Here is a 12,479-nt window from a genome sequence, read left to right on the forward strand (position 1 = left end):
CATTCTTGGAAAAGCAATTCTCCATGTCACTGGGAATGTTGCATTTGTTTAGGTAGACTTTCAGGGTGTCCTTGTGTTTTCTCTGCCTTCTATTGATTGCTGACCCATATGGAGGTTGGAGGAGAGCACTTGTTGTTTAAACTCGGAAAACAGGTTTGGCTCATTGCCTACCATCTGAGATTTGGTAGCAATTGAACACTGATAATCAACTTGCTACAAATGTTCCATAGCAAGTGTGTTTGTTTAACAATTTCAATGTAGGACTCAAAATCTGGATTTCTAGCCCAGTAATACGAATGTTACCAGTGCACCACAAGATCCCCTCCATGACTAAAAAGTCACTATAGTTTCATGAAGGGAAATCATTCCTAGCAAATTTACTGGAATATTTTTTAAGGAGGATACAGCAGCATAGATAAAGGGGAATAAGGAAGTGTAATGTATTTGGATTTTCCTAAGGCGTTTGATAAAGTGCCACACAGGCTACTTAATAATAGCCCATGGAGTTAGTATATTAGCATGGATAGTGAATTACATAATGAATAGAAAGAGAATTAAGATAAGGTGGGCATTTTTAGCCTAGTAATTGTAAATAGTGGTGTTCCACAGGGTGCAGTTTAGGGGACAAAATTATTTAAAGTATAATCAATGATTTGAATGAAGTTAATGAATGTGCAATAGCCACATTTATTGATGACACAAAAAATCTGTGGGAAGGCAAGTGGTGAGGATGAAACACAATGAGTGCACGAGTGAGTGAAAACTTGACAAGTGGAATACAATGTGGGAAATGTGAGGTTATGCATTTTGGCAGGAAGATAGAGGAGATGAATACAATTTAATGGAGAAAGATTGCAGAAAGCTACATTAACAAAGTGATTCAGGAGTATTCATCCACAGATTGCAAAAAACTACAATTGAAGTTTTTCTCATAGTAGGGAAGGCAAATTTATTTCAAAGGGAATGGTGTCTGACAATGGGGAGGCTCTGATAAAACCAGTCAAGGCACTAGTCACCCTTCACATGGAATACCGTGAACAGTTTAGGGCCTTTATCACGGGAAGGCAAACTAAAGAAGGTTCATTAGGCTATTAATACGTGTAGGGGGATCCTGTTGTGAGGAAATATTATGTAGATTGAGCTCTTTACTCATTGGAATATTGAAGAATGAGAGGTGCCCTCATTGAACCATACAAGATTCTCAGAAGAGTTGACTGAATAGACACAGAAATGTTGTTTCCCTTTCAAGGCTGAGATAGACAGTTATTTAATTAGCAGGGGAATCCAGGTTATAGGGAAAAGGCAGGAAAGTGGAGTTGAGGATTATCAGATCAGCCATGATCTCATTGAATGACAGAGCAGAATCATCATGATGGGCTTCTGTTCCTGTGTCCTATGATCTTAAGATTTCTATGCAATCATTGGCAGGACAGGGATCATAGAGTACAGTCATACAGGCTTACAGCTCAGAAAAAGGCCTTTCAGCCCATCAAGTCTGTTTTTGACTTATGCTGTCACCAACTATTCTCATCCCACTTTCTAGCACTTGCATACCTTGTATTGTGAGTATACATCAGAATTCCTTAAATGTTATGAGAGTTTCTGCTTCTACCATCCAGTGAGTTCCAGATTCTCACCACCTCTGGCTTAAAAGAAATTTCCTCACATCCTCCATAAATCTCCTGCTCCCTTTTCTTCCCCCCCCCCATCACTGATCCCTCACCAAGGGGAATAGTTTCTTCCCATCTACCTGGTCTATGTCCCTCGATTTAATATATTTCAATCACGCCTCCCTCAGACTCCTGTGCTTCAAGGAAAACAACCCAAATCTATCCAATCTCTCTTCATTACTAAAGCTCTCCAGCCTAGGTGACTCCTGGGAAATTTCCTCAGCATCCTCCACTATGTTATCACCTCCATTCTATCATGTGGATTCCAGAACAATGCACAGTACACTTGCTGTGGCTTAACTAACATTATACACAAGTCCCAACAAAATCTCTTTGTTGTTAAACTCTGTATCTTGGCTAATAACGACAAGTATCCCATATGCCATATCGACAGTTTATCTACCTGTCCTAATACTTAAGGAACTAATGGACATGTACACCAAGGTCCCTCTGATTCTCTGTGCTTTCCAGACTCCTACTATCTATTACGTATTCCCTTGACACTGATGTAAATATTTTGAGACATCGAAGGGCAGGATCCAAAAGAAAGACGGATGATGTGGTGTTCACACATCCCAATGAAGAGCATACTTCGTGAAAAGCTTTCTTCACTTAGTTTTGAGAGTCTTTGCTTTCATTGACATTGTTTGTTAAAACAAAATTCTGTCTTCTTGACAAAGCAAACAGCTATACCTTGTGAGTGAATCGGGAGGTCTAGATTTGTATTGAAAAGGATATTTATAAAATGGGTCTCCATATGATGACAACACCGTTGTGGAATTTTGCATTACCTGGCTGTGCTTTTATGGTAAAGTTGAAGAGACAGTGTATTTCCTAAAATAGAGGAGAGTGGTAAAATACTAGAAGCCTTGTTCATTCTGAACAAACATAAAAAAGTTGCTTTGCTTTGTTTTCCAGTATGAGCATTTTATGGGGGTCAGTTTAACGGACTGAGCAAGGAAATCTTCAATGTCAGTTCTGTATTATTTTTCAATTTTTATACATAAAAAGATTCCTATTCCATTATATGGTGAAACTCTGAAGATATGAGATTTTGTGTTTTTGCTGCTGCTTCTTTCACTTTTCGTCTTGTAATGGATGTAGCAGGACGCAGACTTAAACTAAAATAAAACCAAGAACTGCAAATGGTGGAAATCTGAAACTAAACTAAAAGTTGCTGGAGAAACTCATCAGGTCTAGAAGCATCTATGGAGAGAGACCAGAGTCAACTTTTGGGTCCAGTGTCCCTTCTTCAGACACTTCTGAAGAAACATCACTGGATCCGGAACATTGACACTGCATTCTCTTTATGGGTGTACAGCACAGAAACAGACTCTTCGGTACAACTTGTCCATGTCGACCAGATATCCTACATAAATCTAGTCTTATTTGTCAGCTGTTGGCCTGTATCTCTCTCAATCCTTCCTATTCATATACCCATCCAGATGCCTTTTAAATGTTGTAATTATACCAGCTTCCTTCACTTCCTCTGGCAGCTCGTTACACAATGCATCACCCTCTGTGTGAAACGTTTGCCCCTTACATCCCTTTAAATCTTTTCCCTCTCACCTTAAACATATGCTGTCTAGTTCTGGACTGCCCATCCCAGGGAAATGACCTTGTGTATTTAACCCTATCAATGCCCCTCATGATTTTATAAACCTCCACAAGGTCAACCCTCAGCCTCTGACATTCCAGGAAAATAGCTCCAGCTATTAGCCTCTCCCTATAACTCAAAGTCTCCAACCCTGGCAATATCTTTGTATATCTTTTCTGAACTCTTTCAAGTTTCACAACATCCTTCCTATAGCAGGAAGACCAGAATTGCGCACAGTATTCCAAAAGTGGCCTAACCACAGTCCTGTACAGCCACAACATGACCTCCCAATTCCTACACTCAATGCACTGACTAATTAAAGCAAGCATTCTATTAACAATCCTGTCTACCTGTGGCTCCATTTTCAAAGAATTATAAACCTGCACCCCAAGGTCTCTCTTCTTCAGCAACATTCCCTAGAACCTTATCGTGAATTGTATGAGCCCTGATTTGCCTTTTTCCAAAATTCTGGTGTTAACTGCAAACTTACTCACCAAATCTCCTATGTTCACATCCAAATCATTTGTATAAATGACAAAAAGCAGTAGCACACCACTGATCACAGGTCTCCAGCCTGAAAAACAACCCTCCGCCATCACCCTCTGTCTTCTACCTTCTAGCCGGTTCTGATCCAAATGGCTAGTTCTCCCTGTATTCCATGTAATCTAATTTTGCTATCCAATCTATCATGAGAAACCTTGTTGAATGCCTCACTGAGGTCCATATAGATCACGTCCACTACTCTGCCTTCATCAATCCCCTTTGTTACTTCTTCAAAATCCTCAATCAAATTAGTGAGACACAGTATCCCACACACAAAGCCATTTGACTATCCCTAATCAGTTCTTGCCTTTCCAAATATATGTAAATGCTGTCTCTCAAGATTCCCTTCAACAATGTTCCCACCAGTGATGTCAGGCTCACCAATCTAAAATTCCCTGGCTTTTCCTTACCACCTTTTTAAAATAGTGACACTACATTAGCCAACCGCCAGTCTTCCGGTACCTCACCTGTGGCTATCAATGATACAAATACCTCAGCAAGGGACCCAACAATCACTTCCCAACTTCCCACAGAGTTCTCGGGTATACCTGATCAGGTCCCAGGGATTATTCCACCTTCACATGTTGTAAGCTATCCAGCACCTCCTCCTCTATAATATGGACATTTTGCAGGATATCACACTTAATTTCCCTATGTTCTATGTCTTCCATATCGTTCTCCACTGTAAACACTGATGCAAAATACTTGTTTAGTATTTCCCCCATTTCCTGCAGTTCCAGACATAGGTGGTCTTGCTGATCTTTAAGGGGCCCTATTCTTTCCTTAGTTGCTATTTTATCCTTAATGTATTTATAAAATCCCTTTGGATTCTCGTTAACCTGATTTGTCAAAGCTATCTCATGTCCCCATTTTACCCTCCTGATTTTCCCTCTTAAGTATACTCAAAATGCCTTTAAACTCTTCTAAGGACTCGCTGGATCTCTGCTGTTTATATCTGACACATGCTTCCCTCTTTTTCTTGACCGAAGCCTCAATTTCTCCAGTCATACAACATTGCCTACTTCTACCTGCCTTGCCCTTCATCCTAACGGGGCGCAGTGTCTCTGGACTCTCGTTATCTCATTGTTGAAGGCTTTCCATTTTCTAGCCGTCCCTTTACCTGCATCCATCCACCCCCAATCAATTTTTGAAAATTCTTGCCTAATACCATCAAAATTGGCCTTTCTCCAATTTAGAACTTTAACTTTTATACCTAGTCTATCCTTTTCTGTCACTATTTTAACACTAGTAGAATTATGGCCACTGGCCCCAAAGTGCTCCTGCACTGACACCTCAGTCACTTGCCCTGCCTTTTTTCCCAAGAGTAGGTCAAATAAGTAAATCAGAAAATTTTCTTGTACACACTTAATAAATTCCTCTCCATCTAAACCCTTAACACTGGCAGTCCCAGACAATGTTTGGAAAATTAAAATCCCCTACCATAAACACCCTATTATTCATACAGACTCTTGTATGGTCATAGTACAATCTCAGTGAGGTGATCATCCCTTTCTTATTGCTCAGTTCGAGCCAAATAACTTCCCTGGACATATTCCCAGGAATATCCTCCCCAAGTGCAGCCATAATGTTATCCCTGATCAAAAACACTACTCGCCTCCTCTCTTGCCCCCTTTCTATTTTTCCTATAGCATCTATACCCTGGAATATTAATCTGCTATCCTGTCTATCTCTAAGTCATGTCTCTATAATTGCTATGCTATCCCAGTCCCATATGGATAGGTGACTGGGATAGCATAGCAATTATAGAGACATGACTATGCTATCCCAATCACCTATCCATATGGGACTGGGATAGCATAGCAATTATAGAGACATGATCTGTCTCTATATCATGCTCTGGGTTCATCTGCCTTTACTTGTTGGGCTTCTTGCACTGAAATAAATATAGTTTACTTCATCAGTCCTACATTGTTCTCTGCTTTGTCCCTGCCTTCCCTGACTGACTTGCTGCCTTTTCTAGCTGTACCAGTCTCAGACTGATCTCTTTCCTCACTATCTCCCTGGATCCCACCCCATTCCCTTTATATCCTCCCAAGCAGCTCTAACAAATCTCCCACTGCTATAATAGTCCCTTTCTAATTCAGGCGCAACCCGCCCTTCATGTACAGGTCACATCCACCCGAGAAGAGATTCTAATGATCCAAAAATGTGAATCCTTCTCCCCTGCACCAGCTCTTCAGCCATGCATTCATCTGCTCCATCCTCCTGTTCCAACCCTCACTAGTTCATGGCACCAGGAGTAATCCAGATATTACAACCCTCGAAGACTTCCTTTTGAAATTCTGCTGCCTGACTGGCTGATTTTATCCAGCAATTTCTATTTTTTGTTACAGACATAAATTAGTTTGCTACCTCCACAACAACTCCATCATGAAGACTATAATGTTGCAACTTCAAAGTGTTCTATGTCAAAGTTCTAAGTACTGTCATTTATGAGTACAGTTCCTTGGAGCCGGTGCTCCATGATGTGGAGGTTTTGGTGTTAGACTGGGATGGACTCAGAAATCACATGACACCAAGTTTTACTCCAACAGGTTTATTGAAAATCACAAGCTTTCAGAGCCCTGCTCCTTCATCAGGTGAAGTGGCTGCTCCATGAAGAAGATCTGGTTAGAGTGGTGCTGGAAAAGCACAGCAGGTCAGGCAGCATCCGAGGACCAGGAAAATCGACGTTTCGGGAAAAAGCCCTTCATCAGGAATAGAGGCAGGGTGCCTGCAGAGTGGAGAGATAAATGAGAGGGAGGCACCAGGAATAATCCAGATATTACAACCCTTGAGGACTTCCCCCCCCCCCCCCCCCCCACCTCTCATTTATCTCTCCATTCTGCGGTAACCCTGCCTCATTCCTGATGAAGGGCTTTTGCCTGAAACGTTGATTTTCCTACTCCTCGGATGCTGCCTGACCTGCTGTGCTTTTCCAGCACACCACTCTAATGTAGACTCTGGTTTCCAGCATCTGCAGTTCTTGTTTTTACCATGCAGAAGATCTGCCTGGCCCTAATTGCACAGAGGTACTCTGCTAGCAGGATTGTGTTCTGAGTGTTTCTGAGTGTGACATCAATTTTGTATTTCCATTGTCAGTTTTACAAAATTTTGTTCTTTGATGGAAATTCTTGCCAATCAGACAACTAAATCATGCAACCATAGTTTGCTACCCAAGATTTTCTGCTAGTTTATTATATTAACTGGAAAAGTGTGCCAAGCATTTGTTCTGCTTCTGATATGCTGTCCTGGTAGACACAGCTCCCTGCTGGAAGTATACATTTCTAAAATTATTGTTATTAATACTGTTTCACAAAGTATCCTTACTGCAGTTGCGAGCTCCTAGCAACCTATGAGGTTCGGTTTAATTTACATATTAAGCACCTTCATTATGATTTAATTTTCATCTTGTCCTTGACTGGAAGGATGGTTACTTTTTAAGATTATATTAACAGTAATATGCAACTTGCATTACTTATATTCTACATTGTGAAATAAATTCCTATTGCTTGGTGACTTATTCTCACAGTTCATGACATTATCCATTCGCCTGAATTAGAAAATTGTGTTCTAAACCTCCTAAATTCACCAATATTCTAAGTAGAAATTGTAGAATCAGTTAAAGAATTGAGATTATCTGAAAATATTAGGAAAATTTCAGATTTGGCCCCCTGATATGTGATGACTTATTGATCCCTGTTGTAGCAATAATAAGACACATCAATTGCTCATATGGTTTAGTGGGTGGAAATAGCATATGAGTTCTCAATTCTTGTCACTATCCGACTGCAAAGTGTGGACATGGAACTATTTAGTATAAACACTTTCAAACTAAATAGATGAGTATGTGAGACAAAGCAGGCCTGACCAGACACCTTGTCCAGTGGCTCTACAGTCTTCCTTTTAGATCATGTTATGTCTGTCAGAATAAGACACTTTTCCTAAAGGTTGCTCAAAATTGCTTGCACCTCTAGCAGTAATACTAATTGTAAATATCAGGCTCAGCAGCTGCCTAGTGATTTTAACACTGTGGTTTGATTCTCAACTGCCCTCTGGGCAATTAGCGATGGGCAATTAAATGCTGGCCTAGCCAGCACCGCCCTTATCCCATGAACAAATAAAAAACTCAGTGGGATTATGGTTCCTTTGATATTATAGTTATAAGTCAATTACTCAAACCTAGGTTTGGTGAACTAAAAGCTGTGGTGCTGCCCATTGCTCTCAACACCACAAATGTCAATTTCAGTAAATGTTGGAGGTGTAGAAGTAAGCTTAGAATGAGTTACTGCTGAGCTGTCACAGCCATTGAAGGGCTAATCCCAGAGAGCAGAACCATATTTCATGGTTCCAGAGGGGCAGAGATTCTTTTAATTTTTAAAATATATTTTATGCCCCAAATGACAAAGGCAAAAGTGCCAAATGCCCTTTTGACCATCTTTATCCAGTGGTGTTGCCACTTTCAGGGAACTGTGGACCTGTATTTCTAGATCCCTCTGTATGCTGATACTATTGAGGGTTCTGCCGTTTACTGTACCTCCTGCATTAGATCTTCCAAATTGCATCACCTTGCATTTGTCTGGATTAAATTCCATCTGCCATTTCTCTGCCCAAGTCTTCGGCCTATCATCCTACTGTATCGTCTGGCAATTGTCTTCGCTATCTGTAGCTTCTCCAATCTTTGTGTTGTCTGCAAACCTATTAGTCAGCCAACCTACATTCACCTCAAAAATATGTTACAAACAAAAAGGATCCCAGCACGGATCCCTGCAGAACAACACTGGTCACATATCTCCAATCTGAAAAACACCCTTTCACTGTGACTCCCAGTTCATTGTGGATCCCATGTGACTTCAACTTCTGTATCAGCCTGCCATGAGGGACCTTGACAAAGGTCTACCTAAAGTCCATACTCACAACATCCACTAGTCAGCCCACATCAATCATTTTTGTCACTACCTTAAAAAAGCTCAATTAAGTTTGTTAAGACATAACCTTCCCCACACAGAGCCATATTGCCTATTGCTAGAAAAAGTGATGAGTAATAATGAATAAAATTGGCATGATGGAAACACAATTGATTAAATTAACCTGAATGCAAACTGAAGACATTGAGTCTCACTCACTGAGAAGTACATCTTAGGAAGTAATGGTCATAGCTCTGGTGATTTTGCATTTACAATAGATGAAAAATTATATTACAAACTGGATTTCTTGATTTTCTCCTAGTAGTTGAGGCTTGGTGTTGGAGATGTCTATTTATCTTTATATGTCAGAAACAATTCCTGAGGGATAACACCCACACAGTTTCAAAATAACCAGCAGTAGCAATGCTGCCATGAGAAAAAGTCCCACAGAAACCCATTTTGAAATATTTAAAACTACATAACCTATACACAACAGCACATGAAGGAAGCACAGATTTATAAACTGGGGTATACTAATGAGGAGATAGGTGCCACTATTAAGGATGACTGCTGTGCACAACCTTCATAAACTTTTCACAGATCACTGTTATTACATCTGCGCGTTTCTATTTATCTATTTCTTTATTCAGTACACTTGTTAGTTTGAGGCAAAGAGCATTACAGTGCTCTAATGGTGTTCCCCCACTAAGAACATGTAACTGCTTGCCTTTCTTGTGATGCATTTTCACTAAGACTGATTTTCATATTGTATTCCGGGCATGTTTCATCTAGTTTCACCAGGTTTGCTTATAGCTATTCAGAAGCATCCACATATAGCACGCCTAGTTGCAAACCACTGACTTCAGCGTTTGCTGCCGGACCTTTTTCTCCTTGTTTACTGGTCCTGAGAGTCCTATGGAAGTAGCATTCTTTAATGCATCTGTGCCAAATGTAAATATTCTTCTTTACAAACTGTAGAGATTAAGGCTCCGTAAAATCTGTAATTCACCAATAAGGATACCTGTGAGCCCATCTTAGGTGCTCAATGTGAATACATTTATGTAATGTCGTTGTGGATTGTCGAGTAGAGGGTAAGTAGCTGGAGCTCTTTATTTGTTTGAAAGTAACAAAATGCACTGTTGCAGGGGTTACAAATGATTACCGTTTTTTGGTGACCCAAGATGCCACACTAATAGTACACTGTAAACTATTGCATTATCTACAAAAACTAAATTAATGCAGGAAATATTTTAAGAAAGGTGACTTCTTTCAGAGCTTTGCAGCATTACAATGGAGAAAGAAATTGATACAACCATCAATGAACAAAAGCTGTACCTTACAATGACTGTGCTGAAACCATCAGTTATGCTATCTTGCATGTGAGATATTTAATTTTACACATTCAGACATTTGCAAGCTTGTAAGGAATTTCATGAATTTCTACAAAGCCAAAGTGAGGTCTGTATATATTTAAATTCTGTGTAGACTTGCTGAATCAAACAGGAATTTCAGGTCATTGAAAGAAAATTATTGGATCACCACCTTTTATTTGTAATGGTCTGTACAGTTTGTGAACAGCCGCTATGATGCTAGTATCAAGTTAATTATGAAAGATATATATCCCTTATTTAAGAACTGTCTCTTCTTAACTTCAATTACAATGTTTGTTGAAGGCAGATAGGAAAGTTAATTTGATAGTCAAAAGAGAAGATCTATTTGTAAAATAGAAAAATTGAATGGCCATTGCTTAATTCAAGGATACCAAGAAGTACAGTTTGCAAGATCAGTATGGAGTTTACAGAATTTCCTTATAAGAGTTATCAGAGAAAAAGATGAACGGAGAAGCTGTATTGTCAGGAAAACCTAAGACTACTGAATGTTAATGTAAATAGAGTGTCAAGTGAAAATGTATGCAAGATATTGATTATTCAGCAAGTTGGGGGAGGTGACACAGTGGCTCAGTGGTTAGCACTGCTGCCTCATAGTGCCAGGGACCCAGGTTCAATTACACCCTTGTTGACTGTCTGTGTGAAGTTTGCACATTCTCCTTGTTTCTGTTAGGTGCTCTGGTTTTCTCCCACAGTCCAAAAATATGTAGGTTAGGTAAATTAACCATAGGCCACAGGGATTGAGTCTGGGTGGGTTGCTCTTTGGAGGGTCAGTGTGGCCTGCCTCCACACTGTAAGGATTCTATGAACACATCTGTTGCTGGGTAGTATAGTATTTTTCAATTGAATTTTAAACTTGAGTACCAAAATTGCCATATAATTTATAGTCTGAGTTGTTCACTTCGCAATAAATTTTATGAAGAATGCCACCCTATGATTCAGGTACAAATAGCTAATGGCAGTGCATTTCAACAGATAGACATAACATTGTCACACTTTCCATCCTGACTTTAAATTTACCTGGACCATCTCTGACACCTCCCTCCCCTTCCTGGACCTCTCCATCTCCATTAATGACGACCGACTTGACACTGACATTTTTTACAAACCCACCAACTCCCACAGCTACCTGGATTACACCTCTTCCCACCCTACCTCTTGCAAAAATGCCATTCCGTATTTCCAATTCCTCCGCCTCCGCCGTATCTGCTCCCAGGAGGACTAGATCCACCACAGAACACACCAGATGGCCTCCTTCTTTAGAGACCACAATTTCCCTTCCCACATGGTTAAAGATGCCCTCCAACGCACCTCTTCCACATCCTGCACCTCCACCCTCAGACCCCACCCCTCCAACCGTAACAAGGACAGAACGCCTCTGGTGCTCACCTTCCACCCTACAAACCTTTGCATAAACCAAATCATCTGCCGACATTTCCGCCACCTCCAAAAAGACTCCACCACCAGGGATATATTTCCCTCCCCACCCCTTTTCGTCTTCCGCAAAGACTGTTCCCTCCGCGACTACCTGGTCAGGTCCACGTTCCCCTACAACCCACCCTCCCATCCTGGCACCTTCCCCTGCCACTGCAGGAATTGCAAAACCTGCGCCCACACCACCTCCCTCACCTCCATCCAAGGCCCTAAAGGAGCCTTCCACATCCATCAAAGTTTTACCTGCACATCCACTAATATCATTTATTGTATCCATTGCTCCCGATGTGGTCTCCTCTACACTGGGTAGACTGGGCACCTCCTAGCAGAGCGCTTTAGGGAACATCTCCAGGATACCCGCACCAATCAACCGCACCGTCCTGTGGCCCAACATTTCAACCCCCACCCACTCTGCCGAGGACATGGAGGTCCTGGGCCTCCCTCACCACCAACGCCTGGAGGAAGAATGCCTCATCTTCCGCCTCGGAACACTTCAACCCCAGGGCATCAATGTGGACTTCAACAGTTTCCTCATTTCTCCTTCCCCCACCTCACCCTAGTTCCAAACTTCCAGCTCAGCACTGTCCCCATGACTTGTCCGGACTTGTCCTACCTGCCTATCTTCTTTTCCACTTATCCACTCCACCCTCCTCCCTGATCTATCACCTTCATCCCCTCCCCCACTCACCCATTGTACGCTATGCTACTTTCTCCCCACCCCCACCCTCCTCTAGCTTATCTCTCCACGCGTCAGGCTCACTGCCTTTATTCCTGATGAACGGCTTTTGCCCGAAACGTGGATTTCGCTGCAATTTGGATGCTGCCTGAACTGCTGTGCTCTTCCAGCACCACTAATCCAGAATCCATAATCCATAACATCGTAATAGTTTTAGGATAAGGGGTAGCAGTTTTAAATCAGAGATGAGGAGAAATTACTTCT

The 12,479-nt window shown here is 41.3% G+C and overlaps 1 protein-coding gene across 3 annotated transcripts in view; it reads left to right on the forward strand.

The window, feature by feature from the left end:
- Positions 1-12,479, forward strand: part of pdzd2 (PDZ domain containing 2) — a 379,487-nt gene that overhangs the window by 23,227 nt on the left and 343,781 nt on the right. The window contains exon 1 of one of the 3 annotated variants that reach the window (XM_060856854.1): positions 9,705-9,808. The exons of the other annotated variants lie outside the window; for them this stretch is intronic. The gene's annotated coding sequence lies outside the window, so the exon portion shown is untranslated. Of the gene's footprint in view, positions 1-9,704; positions 9,809-12,479 lie in introns of those variants that run through there. 3 annotated transcript variants of the gene reach the window in all.

Source organism: Hemiscyllium ocellatum, chromosome 1, assembly GCF_020745735.1.
Source record: "Hemiscyllium ocellatum isolate sHemOce1 chromosome 1, sHemOce1.pat.X.cur, whole genome shotgun sequence".
NCBI lineage: Eukaryota > Metazoa > Chordata > Chondrichthyes > Orectolobiformes > Hemiscylliidae > Hemiscyllium > Hemiscyllium ocellatum.